The sequence below is a fragment of the Macaca nemestrina genome, chromosome 7, assembly GCF_043159975.1.
Source record: "Macaca nemestrina isolate mMacNem1 chromosome 7, mMacNem.hap1, whole genome shotgun sequence".
Taxonomy (NCBI): Eukaryota; Metazoa; Chordata; class Mammalia; order Primates; family Cercopithecidae; genus Macaca; species Macaca nemestrina.
The window spans coordinates 90,380,453-90,402,117 of NC_092131.1; the positions used below are offsets into that span (position 1 = coordinate 90,380,453).

General features: G+C 45.4%; 1 pseudogene; it reads left to right on the forward strand.

Moving 5' to 3' along the window:
- The first annotated feature begins 10,819 nt into the window (after positions 1 to 10,819).
- LOC139364017 (uncharacterized) lies at positions 10,820 to 15,512 on the forward strand (annotated as a pseudogene).
- The last annotated feature ends 6,153 nt before the right edge of the window (positions 15,513 to 21,665 follow it).

Below are 21,665 nucleotides of genomic sequence, written 5' to 3' on the forward strand. Positions count from 1 at the left end.
TTTTGGAGCATTAAGATTTAATGAGTGCCCTGCTGGGTTTCAGGCTTGCATGAGGCATGTGGGACCTTTGTTTTAGCCAATTTCTCCCATTTGGAATGGGAACAGTTACCCAATGCCTGTACCCCCATTGTATCTTGGAAGTAACTAGCTTGTTTTTGATTTTACAAGTTCATAGGCAGAAGGGACTTGCCTTGTCTCAGATGAGAATTTAGACTTGGACTTTTGGGTTAATGCTGGAATGAGAATGAGTTAAGATTTTGGGAAACCATTGGGAAGGCATTATTGGTTTTGAAATGTTAGAAGGACATGAGATTTGGGAGGGGCCAGGGGTGGAATAATGTGGTTTGGCTTTGTGTTCCCACCCAAATCTCATCTCAAATTGTAATTTCCGTGTGTCAAGGGAGGGACCTGGTGGGAGGTGACTTGATCATGGAGACAGTTTCCCTCATGCTGTTCTTGTGATAGTGAGGGAGTTTTCCCGAGATCTGATGGCTTAAAAGTGACGTTTCTCCTGTACTCTCTCTCTGTCTCTTGCCACCTTGTGAAGAATGTGCCTGCTTCCCCTTTGCCTTTCATCATGATTGCAAGTTTCCTGAGGCCTCCCTAGCCATGTGGAGCTGTGAGTTCATTTAACCTCTTTTGTTTATAAATTACCCAGTCTCTGGTAGTATCTTTATAGCAGTGTGAAGATGGGCTAATACATATTCACTTTTATTGTTATAGTTGAATTTGGGACTCCCATTTTATTGCTTTGTGTTTGTCCCTCTGTTTTTGTTCATCCTTTCTTACTTTTTAAAGTTATTATTTTAGTAATTTTCAGAATTTCAAATTTTTGATTTATCTGTTGGTTTTAACTATATCTTTGCATTTTTAGATGTTTGTCTTGGGGATAACACTACTAACCCTCCACAGGTTACTTCCTATTAATATTGTACCATTTACCTAAAGTGTAAAAACCTTCTGGCCATATAGGAATATTTTCCATTCCTCTGTTTTTTACGCTATAGTAATCATATGTGTTACCTCTACATATATTACCTCACAAGGCATTGCTCTATTTTTCCTTTGACAGTTTTATATATTTTTAAAAATTAAAAGAAAAATAGTATGTTATATTTACCCAGAAATATACTATTTCTTATGTTATTCTTCCCTTCCTAAAGATTCAATTTTCTGTCTAGTATCATTTCCTTTCAGCCTGAGGAAACTCTTTAAGCATTTCTTATACTGAAGTTTGCGGGCTATAAATTCTCTTAATTTTCTTTTTACCTAAGCAAGTTTTTATTTCATCTTTAATCTTGAAAGATATTTTCACTGAATATAAAACTTCTGAGTTAATGGATTTTTCTTTCAAAGCTTTTAAATAACTTCTGGTCTCCATTGTTTCTGATGAGAAGTCAGTGATAACTCAAGTGTTTTTTCACCTATACGTATTTTTTTTTTCTGGCTTCTTTTGAGATTCTTTCTATAAAAGACTTGTTTTCAGAAGTTTGACTCTGATGTGCCCTGGCTTGGTTTTCTTTGTATTTGTACTTCTTGGAGTTTACTGTGTTTCTTTAATCTTCAAAATTTAGAAATTTGGGGCTATTATTTCTTTTTTGCAGAAATTATTTGCATTTTAAAACTTGTGATAAAATATAGATAGCATAAAACTTGCCGTTTTTATATATACGATTTGGTATTTTTAAGAACTTTCACATTGTTGTGCAATCAATCTCCAGAACTCATTTCATTTTGCCAAACTAAAACTCTATACCCACCAAACAACTCTCTATTCCTTCCTCCCTTCGGGTCCTGGTAACCCCCATTCTATTTTCTGTCTCTATAAATCTGACTATTCTAGGTACCTCATGTAAGTAGAACCACACAGTCCTTTTCTGACTAGCTTATTTCACTTAGCACAATATCCTCAAGGTGCATCCATGTCGTAGCATGTGTCCAGATTTCCTTCCTTTCTAAGGCTGAATAATATCTTGCTGTATGTATACACCACATTTTGTTTTGTGCTCATGCATTGATGGACACTTGTGCTGCTTCCATCTTTTGTCTATTGTGAATAACATGACTATGAAAATGGGTGTACAAATATCTGTTTGAGTCCCTGCTCTCAATTCTTTCGGGTATATGCCCAAACATGGAAGTGCTGAATCATATGGTAAATCTCTTTTCAATTTTTTTTTTTTTTTTTTTTGAGACAGAGTTTCAATCTTGTTGCCCAGGCTGGAGTACAATGGCACAATCTTGGCTCACTGCAGCCTCCACCTCCTGGGTTCAAGCAATTCTTCTGCTTCAGCCTCCCAAGTAGCTAGGATTACAGGCGCCTGCCACCACGCCCAGCTAATTTTTTCTATTTTCAGTAGAGACAGGGTTTTGCCATGTTGGTCAAGCTGTTCTCAAACTCCTGACCTCAGGTGATCTGCCTGTCTTGGCCTCCCAAAGTGTTGGGATTACAGGTGTGATACACTGTGCCTGGTCTATTTTCAATTTTTTGAGGAACCACCATAGTCTTTTCCACAGCAGCAAAACCTGTTACACTCTTACAATAGCACACTAGTGTTCCAATTTCATCATGTCCTTGTCAACTCTTGTTGTTTTTTAAAGTGGCATACTACTAGGTATGAAGTGGTATCTTATTATGATTTTAATTTGTATTTTTTTCAATGATTAGTGATGCTGAGCATCTCTTCATGTGCTTGTTAGCCATCTGTATATTTTCTTTGGAGAAATGTCTATTCAATTCTTTACCTGTAACATTTTTTTAATTGAGGTTTTTTGTTTTTGTTTTTTTGCTGTTGAGCTATTGGAATTCTTTATATATTCTGAATATTAACCCTTTATCATATATATAATTTGTAAATATTTTCTCTTATTCTGTAGGCCGCTTTTTCATTTTGTTGATTGTATTCTTTGATGTACAGATTTTTTATAATAAAATGTATCTATTTTTACTTTTGCCACCTGTGCTTTTAGTGCCATATCCAAGAAATCATTGCCAAGTCCAATGTCATGAAGCTTTCCCCTTATATTATTATTATTATTAATTAATTAATTTATTTATTTGAGACGGAGTCTCGCTCTGTCGCCCAGGCTGGAGTGCAGTGGCGCCATCTCCACTCACTGCAAGCTCCGCCTCCCAGGTTCAGGCCATTCTCCTGGCCCAGCCTCCCGTGTAGCTGGGACTACAGGCGCCCGCCACTGCGCCCAACTAATTTTTGTATTTTTAGTAGACACGGGGTTTCACCCTGTTAGCCAGGATGGTCTCGATCTCCTGACCTCGTGATCCGCCTGTCTCGGCCTCCCAAAGTGCTGGGATTACAGGCTTGAGTCATGGGGCCAGCCTACTATTATTTTTTCAGACCGAGTCTCTCTCTGTTGCCCAGGTTGGAGTGCGGTGGCATGATCTTGGCTCTCTGCAAGCTCCGCCTCCCGGGTTCACGCCATTCTCCTGCCTCAGCCTCCTGAGTAACTGGGACTACAGGCGCCCGCCACCATGCCTGGCTAATTTTTTGTATTTTTAGTAGAGACAGGGTTTCACTGTGTTAGCCAGGATGGTCTCGTCTCCTGGCCTCGTGATCCACCCACCTCAGCCTCCCGAAATACTGGGATTACAGGTGTGAGCCCCCATGCCTGGCCTTCCCTTATTTTTTCTTCTACGAGTTTTAGAGTTTTAAATCTTACACTGAGGTCTTTAAGCCACTTTGGATTCGTTTTTGTATGTGGTGTTAGGTAAAGGTCCAACTTCATTTCTTCACATGTCTATTCAGTTTTCCCAATATCATTTGTCCTTTTGTCCTTTCCCCCATTGAATGGTCTTGGCACCCTTGTTAAGAGTCATTTGACCATATATGTGAAAGTTTATTTCTGGGCCTTATATTCTATTCCGTTTGTCTATATGTCTGTCTTTATGCCAGTACCACATTGTTTTGATCCCTGTAGTCTTCTAATAAGTTTTGAAATCAGGAAGTGTGAGAACTCTAACTTTGTTCATTGTTTTCAAGATTGCTTGGGCTATTTGGGGTCCCTTGAAGTTCCATATGAATTTTAGGATGGACTTTTCTATGTCTACCCCAAACACTACTGGGATTTTGATAGAGATTGCATTACATTTGTAGATATCTTTGGATAGTATTGGTATCTACATGATATCAATACTACCAAATATATTAATTAATGAACATAAATATCTTTTCATTTATTTATGTCTTCTTTAATTTCTGTCTGCAACATTTTATAGTTTTCAGAGTACAAGACTTTCATCTCCTAGAATAAGATTATTCCCAACTATTTTATTCTTCCTGATGCTACTGTAAATGGAATTGTTTTCTGAATTTTCTTTAGAGATTGTTTGTTAGTGCATAGAAATACAACTGATTTTTGTGTGCTGATATTGCATCCTTGAACTTCACTAAGCTCATTTATTGGCTCTAATTTTTCTGTGTGTTATCTTTTTAGAGTTTTCTATATAACAGATCATGTTGTTTGTAAGCAGGGATGATTTACTTCTCCCTTTCTAAATTTAGATATATTTTATTTTCTTTTCTTGCCTAATTGCTCTGGCTAGGACTTCCAGTGCTATGTTGAATAGAAGTGGTGAAAGTGGTCATTCTTGTCTTTTTCCTGATCTTAGAGGAAAAGCTTTTAGCTTTTCTCCTTTGTGGTTGAGGTAGTTTCTTTCTATTTCTAGTTTTTGAAGGTTTTTTTTTTAATCATGAAATGGTGTTGAATTTTGTCAAATGCTTCTTCTGCATCAATTGAGATGATCATGTGGGGAATTTTCCCTTTTATCTGTTAATGTGACTGATTGAGTTTTTGGTATACATTTACGGGGTACAAGTGCAATTTTGTTACATGCATAGATTGCATAGTGGTGAAGTCAGGGCATTTAGGGCATTCATCCCCTGAGTAATACACATTGTGCTCATCAAATAATTTCTTATCATCTACCCCCTTCCATGCCCTTATAATTCAGAGTCTCCAATGTCTATCATTCCACATTCTATACCCATGTGTACATATTATTTAACTTCCACTTATAAGTGAGAAGGTTTGACTTGTTTCACTTAAGACGGTGGCTTCCAGTTCAATCCATGTTGCTGCAAAAGACATAATTATATCCTTTTTATGGCTGAATAGTATTCCACTGTGCATATACAACACATTTTCTTTATCCGGTCCTTTGCTGATGGACACTTAGGTTGATTCCATATTTTTGCTATTGTGAATAGTGCTGCGATAAACATAGGCATGCAGGTATCTTTTTGATATAAAGATTTATTCTCCTTTGGGTACATACTCAGTAGTGGAATTGCTGAATCAAATGGTAGTTAATTGCTTGTTGTATCCTAAACCATCTTCCATTCTAAGAATAAATACCACTTGGTCATTGTGTATAATTCTCTTAAAGTGCTGTCGAATTCTGTTTGCTAGTATTTTGTTTAGAATTTTTGCATCAATATTCATCTATAGTTGTTTGTTTATTTGTATTTGTAGTCTTTGTCTGGCTTTGGTATCAAAGTAATGATGATCTCATAGAATGAATTTGGAAGTATTTCCTCATCTTCAATTTTTGAAAGAGTGTGAGGAGGATTTGTGTCCTTTTTTTAAAAAAATGTTTGATAGAATTCATCGATGAAGCTATCTTGTCCTGGTCTTTTCCTTATTGGGAGGTTTTTAATTACTGGTTCAATGTTCTTACTAGTAATAGGTCTGTTTGAATTTTCTGTTTCTTCATGACTCCTTCTTAGTAGGTTGTGTTTTTCTAGGAATTTATCCATTGCATCTAGGCTATCCAATTTGTTGGCATACAGTTACTTATAGTACTTTCTTGTAAGTATTTTTATTTCCGTAAAATCAGTTGTAATGCCCCACCTTTCATTTCTGCTTTTAATTATTTGAGTCTTACCTCTTTTTTCATTGGTTCATCTAGCTAGAGGCTTGTCAATTTTGTTAATCTTTACAAAGATCCAACTATTGGTTTTGCTGATTTTCCTTGGTGTTTTTCCAGTCTCTGTTTCATTTATCTCTGCTCTAATCTTTACTAATTCCTTTCCTCTGCTAGCTTTGGATTTACTTTGTTTTTATTTTCTAGGTCCTTAAGATAAAGCTAGGTGGTTGAGTTCAGATTTTTAAAAGTCTTTAGCTGTGCTGCTTTGAACCTGTTCCAAGCATACATCTGTCAGGGATCAGCAGGAGATTTGAGTGGAGTTAATATTCCAAATTTGGTCTCTCCGTCTATGACTCTTTTCTTTCTGAAACTCCAGCAGCTGCAGTTACTCCAATTCTGTGCAATGACTCTTCCGGCTAGGAAGCTGCAGATTCCTACCAGAGCAAGTGAGAAACTCACCCTGTGTTAGTCAGTCCTGCCAGGTTTCATCCCTCTCCAGAATCTTCTTGCTTTCGTCCACCCTCCATTGCCTCAGCCATTGTTTTCTTTTCCCAGTGCCTCAGAGTTAGTATTTGCAGAAGGGACAGATCCATTAGGAGGTCACCTGACAATACTGGAAGCTTATTATTATGCTTATGAAGAGTAATTTTAAAAAGTTCCTTGAAACCACTCAGTAGACTTCTCATGAGAGTCGTTAGCCAGAACTGCACCCAGACCTTGTTTGTATGGCCCCAGAGTGGAGACAGGATCACCCTGATTACTTCAGTGAATCAGGATTTACCTCTAGAGCTACAGGCAAAGGCACCCATCTCATGCGCACCCATCTGAACAGAATCAGAGCTAAGCCAACAAGATGGAAAAGGGGCATGACTGCAACAAGACAGCAACAAGTGTCTGCTACAATACTTACACATAATTTAACTTATTTCTCTAATAATAACTGAAGTTAATCAGCATGTGTATCTTCCCTTTGAAGAAAATAAAAATGTATCATACCTTGCATTTCTGTGATTGACATGAGGAAGGCATCATAAGTTTCGTAAACTGTCTTAAAAATTGGATTATTACTACCATCATCAATATAATCATGATAATTCTTTCTGTATGGAAAAAAATAGAGGGAGAATGGGTGTCAAAAGGGGGTTCGGACAGAGGCAAGCTTTCCCTCCCACACTTCTTTTTTAGAAACATTCCAAGCACCAACCATTTTCAAGCACCCATGAAACATTCATCAATACAGACCATATCCTGGGCCATAAAATGAGCCTCAACAAATCTGAAAGAATTGAATTCATACAGCATGTGTTCTCTGATCATATTGACATCAGTAAGAGAAAGGCAAAAGAAAAATCTCCAGACGTAGAAACTGAACAACATGCTTCTAAAAAACTCATGGGTCAAAGAGGAAGCTTCAAAGGAAATTTGAAAAAAATACATAGAACTGATTGGAAACAAAAAGACAACATATCGAAATTTGTAGGATGCAGCTAAAACTAAGGGGGAAATTTATAGCACCAAAAGCTTTATTGAGGAAAGATCTCAAATCAATCACCTAAGTCCCTACTTCAAGAAATTTTTTTAAATAGAAGAGCAAAATATGGAGAGAAGAGGGATATGGAGAAGAAAGAGAGAATATAAATGTATTTATTACTGCTGAATTGCACACTTAAAAATGGCAAAGACGGCAAATTTTCTATGCATTTTCTACCTTAATTTTAAAAAGAAAAAAAGAAGAGGAGCAAAAAAACCCAAAGCAAGCAGAAGGAAGAGAATCATAAAAGTAAGAGCAGAACTCAAAGAAACGGAAAAATAGAGAAGCAAGAAAGAATTGATAACCCCCCAATAAGACTAACAAAAAGAGAGAAGACACAAATTTTAAGTGTCAGGAATGAAATAAAGGACATCACTACAGAACCTGTGGCATAAAGAATACTATGAAAATTGTGTGCCAGATCAACCTTCTGCTCCACCTTATCCACTCAACAAGAAGACAACTGTGTCTTGAGCCAACATGAACAGCTGCTTCTGAATCCTGGGCAACCTAGACTGCATGTTCTTCTTCACCAAGGCAGCCTTACCCCAGCATCTCTCCATGTACAGGAAAACTAGCTGTTCTTTTGTTTGTTTTATTTTTATTTTTTAATTGTTATTATTATTTTTTTGAGACCGAGTCTTGCTCTGTCACCAGACTGGAGTGCAGTGGCGCAATCTCGGCTCACTGCAACCTCCGCCTCCCAGGTTCAAGCAATTCCCTTGCCCCCGCCTCCCAAGTAGCTGGGATTACAGGCATGCACCACCATGCCCAGCTAATTTTTTGTATTTTAGTAGAGACGGAGTTTCACCATGTTGGCCAAGATGGTCTCGATCTCCTGACCTCATGATCTGTCCACCTCGGCCTCCCAAAGTGTTGGGATTACAGGTGTGAACCACCACACCTGGCCAACCATTTTGAAGTGTCCAGTTGAGTGGCACTATGCACATTCACACTGCTGTGCAACCATCACTACCATCTACCTCCAGAACTCTTTCCATCTTCCCAAACTGAAATTCTGTACCCAATAGACACTAATTCCACATTCCCTCTTCCCCCCAGCCCCTGGCAAACACCATTCTACGTTCTGTCTCTATGAATTTGATGGCTCCAGGCACCCATCTTTTGAAGGTTGAATAATATTTTATTGTATATATATATCACATTTTGCTTATCTATTCATTCATTGTTGGACATTTGGGTTGTTTCCATCTTTTTGTGAATAATGCTGCTATGAATATGAATGTAGAAAGTTCATTTTATAAGGGGACCCAGTAAAGTTTTAATTGGAATATGATATGAGAGGTAACATCTATGGTCATGAGGCAAAGGAAGTTGCTAAATGCCTGTGGCTTGAGCCGTATTAAGGGAGGGATGATTTAGGATGGGGGCCCATGTAAAAGGACCATGTCAGGGAGCTCTTGCTGTGAAAAGTACTTGCCTGACAGCAGATGCTGCATTTCATGCTCCTCTATCTACTGCTTCTAGACGACTTATGTGTGTGCTGCGCACCTCACTCAGCTGGCTGAGGTCTCCCCATCCAGATCTTCCAGCACTTGGGTGCAGTTACCTGCACTCTGCGGATGAGGAAATGAAAGCACTAAGATATTAGTAGTCCTGTTCCTGTCACCAGCTGACTGGCTCCAAAGGTTGTATTCCAAGGCATGGAAGGATGGTCAGGAAATCGTGGCGTTCCTCTGTCAGAAGCACCCTGGTCCCTCAGGATCTTGATCTTCCTCCACATCCAGGGTGGCTGGATGCAGGGAGGAGGCGCAGAGAAAGCAGCACATGGTGTGAAGTTCAAGGATACAGTGTGATGTGGCTCCAAGCCACCCGGTGACGTGAGGCAAGGGTATCCCATCCCTGTCTTGCCTCTCAGTTTCTTCATCTGTAGAACATGGATGGCACCTCTTCCCTTATGGAGATGTTGAGGAAATCACAACCCATACAGTGTGGCAAGTCATCCACCCACAGTAGGCAGATGATGAGAGGGCAGCAGTCTCAGGCCACTTTGTAGATCCTACACTATTCTTGTGCCCTTTCCTGCTGGAGCCTGAGATGTGGGAGGGCAAGCCCATCCCCTTCCCGTGTAGACTTGCCCCTCTTGGCAAGGAGCGAGGGTGCTGGGAGGTGAGGGGTCATGCCCTCCCGGCACAGAGGGAGGCTGACAGTACCAGCTCCTGTGAAGAGGACAGGAGGGCAGACACTGAGGGCAGGTGTTCCTGACCCAACCAAAACCCCGCTGGCTGGGTAAGAACTGGAGGTAACAGAACCACAACATGGTGAGTGGCAGGGTAGGGGGTGGGTGGTGGACAGAGAGTGCGGAGAGGTGTTGGGAAAGACACAAGTTCTGGAATCAGCCCGTCTGATTCCATTCCATTCACAAGGGCTGGTCCCCTGCTATTCTGGGCATGGACAGGCCACAGTACAGGCCAATTGCAAAGATTCCCTTGGCTGAGTTCTGCGGCCCTCCTGTTATAGGGCCTGGTGCATAGCAGCCATTTGCCAAGTGGAGGCTGTATTTCTTCCAGAAAACTGCCTTTCCTAAATTCCTTTCTGCCTCTGTCAGTTGGGAGGATGGCTCCCTCTCTAACTCCCCTTCCCCTATGGTGAGCTCCTCCAAGCATGTATAGTAGGTGCTCAATGCTTGCTGGCAGAATCAATGAATGGGTAGGGCATCATAGCCAAGAGAGTGGAGGTGAGCAGGAAGAGAAGAGTTCAGATTTCAAGGGGAAGCTGCGAGTAAAACCCTGTGCTGTCCTGGGAGACACATTCACAGGCATTTCATTCTGGAACTCTACCCGAGGCATCCAGGAGCCTGCCTGGTGGCCTCTGCCTCAATATTGCTGCATCTGCCTACAGTCTTCTAGGTCCTGTGCATCTGCTAAGGGATGCTAACTTGACTGTTCACAGAGCGGAGAAAGGCACGATCACCCAGAAAGCCCGCACATTAAGGACAGAGCCACAATGTAAGCACTGGCTCAGCCTGTTGCTTCTGAGTCCCCATCGTGTGCAGGACCCCACTCTCTGTGTGGCAGAGAGGAAACGCAGGGATGAATCCCATGGCCATCACCTCCCTCCAGGAGTTCATGCTCCAGATGCAAGGCTGGGGAAGAGACACTGCAGAATCAGGCTTTGCAGTGAGCTGCTGTTTCCCTTGCTATAAATGGTTTCTCTGGGTGATGACTGAATGGCAATTGTCTTCAGGGTTGTTCTGTTCAGTTGTGTAGTTGTGTTGAGCCAAATGTGCCCAGCTAGGAGGCAAATTGGACCTGAAATCCAGCCCATGCCACTTTTGCCATGCCATGCCAGGGGCTGGTGCTGCCCAGAGGGGCGCCTTCTGTAATTCACACAAAGGCCCAGCATGTGGGCAGTGCTGAGCTTGCTTCCTTCTGGTGCATCCGATGCCGGTGAGCAAGAAGGCAAGGTGCAGTGTGCAGCCCCTTGGTGGGATCCCGAACTGCTGCAGGGGAAGCAGCAGGAGCAGAGAGATGAGTGGCCCAACCACCTGCGCAGAGCCCCTTCCCTCCCCATTCCCTCTCATCCCAGCCCTGGGGCATGCTTGGAGGTTGGCAGAGCCTTGCACGAACTGACTCTGGAGATTCTCAGAAGGAAAAGCAGGAGAGGGAGTTTCCAGAGATTGGCAGGGAACCGCCAGGGGAGATCCCTGTGATTGAAGCCTCCTTAGCAACATCGGAATCTCCTCTGATCACAGGATGCCAAAAGGGTGCAAGGCAAGAGAGGCAAAAGATAAAGTAACAAAGGCCTCTCCCGGCTTCTTGCTGCCTGCCCCAGGCACATACCACATCTCCTGTATCAAAGCCAGGGTCTGGGTGTCGCTGGTCCACTTTACACAGGAATCAACTGAGGCTCACTGGGCAAGGCTGCTTGACCCCCACCACTCCACTAGTCAGTGGCAGGGCCATGCTTTAGACCCCGGACTGCCTGGCTCCCCACAGCAGCTGCCGCCTCTGCATGGACACCACCCCAGCCTGGCGCTGGGTGCAGTCGTGTGGGGGAAGCTGGAGCCTGGGCACGTTGGGCTCTTGCATGGCTTCCGGAGCAGCTGACCTCATCCCATCTGGGTGTGTGGGGAAGGCAACAGGTGTGGTGCTGGGAGGGACCCGAGCCCGTGTTCAACATGTCTGGAGAAATCAGTGACAACAGAAACGGCACACAATTTCCATATGGAGAGCAAAGTCACAGAGGGGTTTCTCTGGGGAAGTCAGGTGGATGGCATCGATTGCTCAAGGAGGATTTAGCAATAAGACGGAGGGAAGCCTACAGGCTGGCATCAGGAGCACGCTCGACCAGCACTAGAAGCGCACCCAGGCGGCAGGAGCCACAGTCGCCTCCAGGTGTCCGTGATGCCCCTTCAGTGGGCGCCGCAGCTCTGGCTGCACATTAGGGGAAGTTACAAAGCGAGCGCATGGGCTTGGACGCCATTCCCTGGTTCTGCCTTAATTGCTCTGGGGAGACCCAAGCAGGGGCATGTTTTTGAGTTTCAGGACTCTACTGTGTAGCTATGACGGAGAATCTTTCTCTGTGGGCTCATGACGCCCACCCAGGTCTGCTCCCCACCCCGTCACATGAAGCCTTCTTCCTCAGGGATGGCAGCAGGCCGACCAGGGGCCATGTGAGCTCGAGCAGGCCGATCCTCACCTGGGTCTAGAGAGGCCATCTGGCCAGGTGACCTGTGAGGCTCCTCCCTGGGGCAAAACCTTTGTTAAGGGTGGGCTGGAGAGGACGAGAAGGAATGTGGGACCCACTCACTTCCCAGCCCTGAAGGACTGGAGGCTGGTGTCTCAGCCAGCTCAGGCTGCCATAGCAAAATACCACAGAATGGGAGGCTTAAGCAACAGCTTAATTTTTCTTACAGCTCTGGAAGCTGGAAGCCCAAAATCAAGGCATCAGCAGGGTTGGTTTCTCTGAGACCATCCTGGGCTTGCAGACAGCCACCCTCTCTCCATGTCCACATGTGATCCTTCCTCTGTGCCTGTGTCCTAATCTCTTTTTCTTGTAAGGACACCAGTCAGATCATGTTAGGGCCTCTAACGACCCCATTTAAACCTAACTGCCTCTTTAAAGGCCCTGTCTCCAAATACAGTCACATTCTGAGGAATTGGGGGTTCAGGGCCTCAGTGCATGAATTTGGGAGAAACACAATTCAGCCCCTAACAGCTGTGCTGGAGGCCTGATGAGACAGCCCTGCCTAACCTAACATCAGCACAGAACACACACCTGCATGCTCACACTCACACACACTCACACACACACACACATTCACACACACTCTCACACATTCACACTCATACATACGTTGACACACACTCACACACTTACCCACTCACACACTCTCTCACACACACACTATCTCATACACATTCACACACACTCACACACATTCACACACACACCCACTCACACACTCACACACTGTCTCACACACATTCACACTCACACATATATTGACACACACACACTCCCACACACATTCACACATGTATTGACACACACCCACCCACTCACCCACTCACACACACTCACACTCTCCCCCACACACATTCACCCTCACATGCATTGACACACACCCACTCACCCACTCACACACACACTCTCCCCCACACACATTCACCCTCACACGCATTGACACACACCCACCCACTCACCCACTCACACACTCACACTCTCCCACACACACATTCACCCTCATACGCATTGACATACACCCACCCACTCACCCACTCACACACACTCACACTCTCCCACACACACATTCACCCTCACACGCATTGACACACACCCACTCACCCACTCACACACACTCACACTCTCCCACACACACATACACCCTCACAAGCATTGACACACACCCACCCACTCACCCACACACTCACACACTCTCCCACACATTCACCCTCACACGCATTGACACACACTCACCCACCCACACACACTCTCCCCCACACACATTCACCCTCACACGCATTGACACACATTCACCCACCCACTCACCCACTTGCACACTCACACTCTCCCACACACACATTCACCCTCACACGCATTGACACACACCCACCCACTCACCCACTCACACTCCCACACAATTTACCCTCACACGCATTGACACACTCACCCACCCACTCACCCACTCACCCACTCATACACTCTCCCACACACACATTCACCCTCACACGCATTGACACCCACCCACCCACTTACCCACTCATACTCCCACACAATTTACCCTCACACGCATTGACACACTCACCCACCCACTCACCCACTCACACACACTCACACACTCTCCCACACACACATCCACCCTCACACACATTGACGCACACCCACCCACCCACTCACACACTCTCCCACACACACATTCACCCTTACACACATTGACACACACCCACACACCCACTCACACATTCTCCCACACACATTCACCCTCACACGTGTTGACCCACCCACTCACACTCTCCCACACACACATTCACCCTCACACGCATTGACACACACACACACCCACTCACACTCCCACACACACATTCACCCTCACACGCATTGACACACACCCACCCACCCACTCACACATTCTCCCACACACATTCACCATCACACGTGTTGACCCACCCACTCACACTCTCCTACACACACATTCACCCTCACACGCATTGACACACACACACACACACACACACACCCACTCACACTCCCACACACACATTCACCCTCACACGCATTGACATACACCCACCCACCCACTCACACTCTCCCACACACACATTCACCCTCACACGCATTGACACACACACACTCACACACTCACACTGTCCCACACACACATTCACCCTCACACACATTGACACACACTCACACACCCACTCACATACACACATACACTCTCACACACACATTCACACTCACACACATTCACACACACAGTCACACACACAGTCACACACACTCACACCCTTACACACACTCACACACACATTCACACACACACACACTCAGGTTGACACTGGCCTGAGCTGAAAGTCAGTAGTGCCTGTGAGCAGCCCTGGGACCTGGGGCAACTCACTTAAGCACCAGAGTTGAGTTGGGCCTCTTTCTGCCCCTGGGATCACTGGGCATGTCCTCGTCAGCGTCTGATTTCTTTTGCTCAGCGTGTTTGGGGGATCCTTCTATTTCATTGCCTGGTCTTCGCTCATTTCTTATTGCAGTTCCGTGCATGGCCCATTATTACATGAACACAATCATTGCTTTCTCTCTTCTGTTATTGATGGACTTGGGGTTGCTTCTGATCTTTGGCTCTTAGGAAGGTTGCTCCATAAATATCCTGTCTCCAGGTGCACCTGTGCACAGTGCCTGTCAGAAATGTACCTGGGGGTGGAACTGGGTTTCTTCACTTTGGTAGGTGCTGCAGACGCTGCCCCTGCGTGGCCGGGAAGTTTCTCTTCTCACCAGCAGTGAGAGAGCCCCCTGTGCTCCAGCCCTCCCCAGAGCTTGGGATCACCAGACCTCACAGCCACGTGTCCTCGTCCATGTGTAGCTGACCAAATGTGAGGATACTCTGCCCATGGTTAGCGCCAGCTTCTTTTTCTCCCCCCGTCTGGCTCCCCGCTGCTCCCTGTGTGCTCACCCCACCTGCCCCGGTGTCTGGCTGGCCTCCTCTTCCTGCTGAGCCAGTGCCTCTAAGGAGTTGCCAGCAGTGGAGATGCGCCAGGCCTCCTCCAGTTCTCTGGGGCACGGGCTTTCTGCACTGACCATCCTGGGTCTCATCGAGCTCTGCACCCTGCACCCTCAGCAGCTGGCCTCACAGAATCTGCCCCTCTGCTGCAGCCGGCCCTGGCCTCCTGCCTGCCTTTTTCTGATCCTGTCGTCTTTTGCCTCCTTGGCCTCCCTCCTGGCCTTGCTGCTGTCTCCCTTCCTCAACTTGTCTTCTGGGGAATTTCCAACCTTCCAGAACTCCCTGTGCCCATATGGAGCCCTGATCTGGGCAACACCACCCCTTTGCAAAACTCACCTCTGTCCACACCTCCCTGGGGCTTGCAGGCACCATCCACAGAACAGCAGGACTCACCCTCTCAGTGAGCCACTGCAGGGTAGCCCAGGTTCGAGACAGCGCAGGACTGGGAGCCTGAGCCATGGCGTGGGCTATGCAACCTGGGCCAGGCATCAAATGTCTCTAAGCTCTCCTGTTCTCATCCATAAAAGAAAATAATTATAAGGATTCAGTGAGAGAATATCCATGGCAGTGTTTGGGGGTGATGTGCTACATGGCTCAGAAGTCACTTTGAACATCACTGTCCCTTTCTGTAATGTAGCTTTCTGTCTGAAGCGTCTAGCTAGTATATTAGGAGAACCTAGTGCACACAGGCTGTTATTTCACCTTATCTTGTTGTGGAGTGCTCTTAACTGCCCCCCAGGAGGTAGGCACCATGCTCCTCTCTGCTTTACAGAAGAGGAAACCGAGGCCTAGGAAGGGGGCTGGCCTTGGCTGAGATGTCATCCCTGATGACAGGCAAAGCTGGGAATCTCATCTCTGTGGCCAGACTCCCAGCACCATCATGCACGGCTTTCTGGAGCAAAGGCAGAATGATGGGGAGATCACAGGCTCCGAGGCAGGAGTGTGAAAGCATCAGAATATGCCACCCCAAAGGATGCCCCCTTGGCATAAGGATTATTTTGAGCTGAAGGCAATTGAGAAACAGCCAGATGCAGAAAAAGCTCTCTACTCCCCATGCTCTCATCTGCCTCAAGGGAGGGCAGAAATTTATCTTTTTTTTTTTTTTTTTTTTTTTAAATACAGAGTCTCACTGTGTCACCCAGGCTGGAGTGTGGTGGAGCAGTCTCGACTCACTGCAACCTCTGCCTCCTGGGTTCAAGAGATCCTCATGCCTCAGACTCCCAAGTAGCTGGGATTACAAGCATGCACCACCGCACTAGGCTAATTTTTGTATTTTTAGTAAAGATGGGGTTTCATTGTGTTGGTCAGGCTGGTCTTGAACTCCTGACTTCAAGTGATCCACCTGCCTTGGCCTCCCAAAGTGCTGGGATTACAGACATGAGCCACGGTGCCTGGCCCAGAAATTCATTTTTGTGAAGGGTTCCCCCTCCCTTCTCCTGTACCAGAAAGAAGCCACAACTCATCACTGGAGATGGCACCAAATTGGATAGTCATAACCTTTAATAAAATAACCCTTATCTTCCATTATTTCCCCCATATGTTCCCCTTTCCACATTTGCCATCCCTAGAAGCTCAAAAACATTTTTCCTTTGTCTTGTCACATCATCTCCACTTTTTTTTTTTTTTTTAAACAGAGTCTTGCTCTGTCGCCCAGGCTGGAGTGCAGTGACACAATCTCGACTCACTGCAACCTCTGACTTCCAGGTTCAAGCAATTCTCCTGCCTCAGCCTCCTGAGTAGCTGGGATTACAGGCATGTGCCACCATGCCCAGCTAATTTTTGTATTTTTAGTAGAGACGGGGTTTTACCATGTTGGTCAGGCTGGTCTCAATCTCCCGATCTCATGATCTGCCCGCCTTGGCCTCCCAAAGTGCTGGGATTACAGGCGTGAGCCACTGCACCTGGCCACATCTCCACAATTTATGGCTCTTTGTTAAGATGTTACACAGGCCCCAAATGCTAACCACCTCAGAGAGTCACATTTCTTTGTGAATGCCCCTGCATATGTATATAATTAAATCTGTTCTTTTCTCTTGTTAATTGCCTTTTGTCAGTTTAATTTGCAGGACTTCAGTCACTGAACATAAGAAGGTAGAAGACAAATTTTTTTCTTCCTCACAAAGCCAGGACCCCTGAGGAGGGTCCCATGGCCCTGGTAAGAGCACACCATCCCTAAGAGGGGACCAGCTCCAGGGAACAGCAGGGTAAGCCTCCCCACGACATAGAGTGCTATGGATGTGCTGTGGGATGTGCCAGGGTGTGGTCCCCAGCCAGGGTGAGCAAGCGGGTCAGCTCCCTCTGGCCGTTGGAGGCCTCAGTATGCCTTGCAGCCTGAGACCTGCCTGTCTCTCCTTGCAGCCCTGGTTGCAGAAGGGGTGAACCTGCCTTGAGGGCACTGCCGGCGCCTTCCCAGGGAGCTCCTCTGGCCCTCCCTCTCCATTCGCCCACTCCTCTGTGGTTACATTTTGTGAAAACAGATGCTTTCCAGGAGAATCACAGTTCATTAGGGAGATGGAGAGCAGGGATCCCAGGCTGCCACTGTGACCAGAATGGAGAGGCCTGCCCAACACTGCAACCCCTCTGGCTGGTGGCGGGCCTGGCCCATCAGAGGGGCTGAATGAGCAGGGGCAGGGCGGATAGAGATTGCCCTACAGAGGTGACCTTTTGTTGCTAGCTTAAGAGCTGCTTTCCTTTGGCCAGGTGTGGTGGCTCATGCCTGTAATCCCAGTACTTTGGGAGGCCGAGGTGGGCAGATCACGAGGTCAGGAGATCGAGACCATCTTGGCTAACACGGTGAAACCCCGTCTCTACTAAAAATACAAAAAAATTAGCTGGGCGTGGTGGCGGGCACCTGTAGTCCCAGCTACTTGGGAGGCTGAGGCAGGAGAATGGCATGAACCCGGGAGGTGGAGCTTGCAGTGAGCCGAGATCGCGCCACTGCACTTCAGCCTGGGAAACAGAGCGAGACTCCGTCTCAAAAACAAACAAACAAAAAAAGAGTTGTTTTCCTTTATCTCTTTAGATAAGTTATTTGGTAGGTACTGTTACTGATGTGTGCACTGTGCGCTTCAGAAACAGAGCCCTGAGAACCCCTGGGAACGGCTGCAGTGGTGAGCAGCCACTCCCAGCAGTCCTCTCTCAGAGGACAGAGGGGCTGCATAGAGGAGGGAAGGAGGGATGTGGGTGTGTCTCCCCATGCCTTTTGCTTCCAGAGAGAGGCCTCTGGGACACAGGATCTCCCTGGGTGTTGCTTCTTCAGGTGGGAGCTGTTGACACCCACCAGGGACTGGAAGATCCCTGGACAAAAGGAAGGTGAGAAAGAAGCCCAGGAAGGGCCCGGGGGAGAGGGATGTGCCCTGCCCTGGCCTGTTACTACTGACCTGCTCTCCCAAACGCCAATCACATCATCCACACAGAATCACTGGCTAAATGGGGCTCATGGTTCTGTGTGGACGCTTCCACATCCACCTTTTCACTAAATTCAAATGGTGGCTCTTGCCTTTATTTTTTAAACAGCCTCACTGAGGTATAATCGACATAGAACAAGCCATGCCTATCTGAAGTGTACAATTTGGTAGCTTTGACATAGGTAGACCCCCAGGAAACCATCACCACAGTCAACGTAGTGAGCGCATTCATCAGCTCAAGCGTTATTTATGTTTTTAAATTAACATAAATTAAGTTGATCATTAAATGAACTGGTATGGACACAAATTGACAGGACATCGAAATCGAAGGCATGAGCCTTTCTGTGGAGGGGACGGCTGGGGACAGTCACCACTTCCACACTTGCCTGTGGGGACTCCTGCAGGCCACCCACTCTGGTTTTCTGGAAAGCAGGAGAACATCCCAGAAATGTTACACAGAGTTCCTGAGAGCGGGTTTGCTGCTGGCTGAGGGAGAACCTGAATTGGGCACGCCAGGCAGAGGGGATGGCCTGTCACCCTCTTCAGAAGGCACTTCATGGTAGGAAGGTACAGGCAGCTCTCGGGTGTGGATTTAAAATCCTAGTCAGGCCTGAAGTAAAATTTGGGAAAGATTCCTGTCCTTCTGCCTATTCCCAAGGCAACTGCCTTCTCCTCAGCACCTATTAGCACAGGGCATCCCAAACTCGGTACCTACTGGGCCCAGGCCGGAAACTCAAAAACTCAAACGAGTTATCAGGATGGGGCCTTGGCTTGTGGGCAGGCCTTGATCATCTCTGGCTTCTCTTTCTGGAATTTATTTATTTACTTATTTATTGCTAAAAACTGAATACGTGGATTCCTAAGCACGATCTCCTAATTCTTACAGTGGCAATGTAATGATTTTTTTTCATACTTATGTTCTAGGGTACATGTGCACAATGTGCAGGTTTGTTACATATGTATACATGTGCCATGTTGGTGTGCTGCACCCATTAACTCGTCATTTACATTAGGTATATCTCCTAATGCTATCCTTCCCCCCTCTCTCTACCCCACAACAGGCCCCAGTGTGTGATGTTCCTCTTCCTGTGTCCAAGTATTCTCATTGTTCAATTCCCACCTATGAGTGAGAACATGCGGTGATTGGTTTTCTGTTCTTGCCACAGTTTGCTGCGAATGATGGTTTCCAGCTGCATCCATGTCCCTACAAAGGACATGAACTCATCCTTTTTTATGATTTCCTAGTATTCCATGTGCCACATTCCATGTGTCTATGTGCCACATTTTCTTAATCCAGTCTGTTACTGATGGACATTTGTGTTGGTTCCAAGTCTTTGCTATTGTGAATAGTGCCGTAATAAACATATGTGTACATGTGTCTTTATAGCAGCATGATTTATAATCCTTTGGGTATATACCCAGTAATGGGATGGCTGGGTCAAATGATATTTCTAGTTCTAGATCCTTGAGGAATCGCCACACTATCTTCCACAATGGTTGAACTAGTTTACAGTCTCACCAACAGTGTAAAAGTGTTCCTATTTCTCCGCATCCTCTCCAGCCCCTGTTGTTTCCTGACTTTTTAATGATTGCCATTCTAACTGGTGTGAGATGGTATCTCATTGTGGTTTTGATTTGCATTTCTCTGATGGCTGGTGATGATGAGCATTTTTTCTTGTGTCTGTTGGCTACATAAATGTCTTCTTTTGAGAAGTGTCTGTTCATATCCTTTGCCCACTTTTTGATGGGGTTGTTTGTTTTTTTCTTGTAAATTTGTTTGAGTTCTTTGTAGGTTCTGGATATTAGCCCTTTGTCAGATGAGTAGATTGCAAAAATTTTCTCCCATTCTGTAGGTTGCCTGTTCACTTTGATGGTAGTTTCTTTTGCTGTGCAGAAGCTCTTTAGTTTAATTAGATCATTTGTCAATTTTGGCTTTTGATGCCATTGTTTTGGTGTTTTAGTCATGAAGTCCTTGCCCATGCCTATCCTGAATGGTATTGCCTAGGTTTTCTTCTAGAGTTTTTATGGTTTTAGGTCTAACATTTAAGTCTCTAATCCATCTTGAATTAATTTTTGTATAAGGTGTAAGGAAGGGATCCAGTTTCAGCTTTCTACTTATGGCTGGCCAGTTTTCCCAGCACCATTTATTAAATAGGGAATCCTTTCCCCATTTCTTGTTTTTGTCAGGTTTGTCAAAGATCAGATGGTTGTAGATGTGTGGTGTTATTTCTGAGGGCTCTGTTCTGTTCCATTGGTCTATATCTCTGTTTTGGTACCAGTACCATGCTGTTTTGGTTACTATAGCCTTGTAGTATAGTTTGAAGTCAGGTAGTGTGATGCCTCTAGCTTTGTTCTTTTGGCTTAGGATTGTCTTGGCAATGTGGGCTCTTTTTGTGTTCCATATGAACTTTAAAGTAGTTTTTTCCAATTCTGTGAAGAAAGTGATTGGTAGCTTAATGGGGATGGCACTGAATCTATAAATTACCTTGGGCAGTATGGCTGAGCAGTGGTTTGTAGTTCTCCTTGAAGAGGTCTTTCATATCCCTTGTAAGTTTGATTCCTAGGTATTTTATTCTCTTTGAAGCTATTGTGAATGGGAGTTCATTCATGATTTGGCTCTCTGTTTGTCTGTTTTTGGTGTATAAGAATGCTTGTGATTTTTGCACATTGATTTTGTATCCTGAGACTTTGCTGAAGTTGCTTATCACCTTAAGGAGATTTTGGGCTGAGACTATGGGTTTTTCTAAATATACAATCATGTCATCTGCAAACAGGGACAATTTGACTTCCTCTTTTCCTAATTGAATACCTTTATTTCTTTCTCTTGCGTGATTGCCCTAGCCAGAACTTCCAACACGATGTTGAATAGAAGTGGTGAGAGAGGGCATTCCTGTCTTGTGCCAGTTTTCAAGGGGAATGCTTCCAGTTTTTGCCCATTCAGTGGGCTGTGGGTTTGCCATAAATAGCTCTTATTATTTTGAGATACGTTCCATCAATACCGAATTTATTGAGAGTTTTTAGCATGAAGGGCTGTTGTAATGATTTTTTAAACACATCAGAGGAGGCAGGTCTAAGGGCCCCCAAACTACAGGTGTCCCTCTCGCAGCATTAGCCCTATCGGGTGGCTCCAGATTGGCTCCTCCTTCCCGG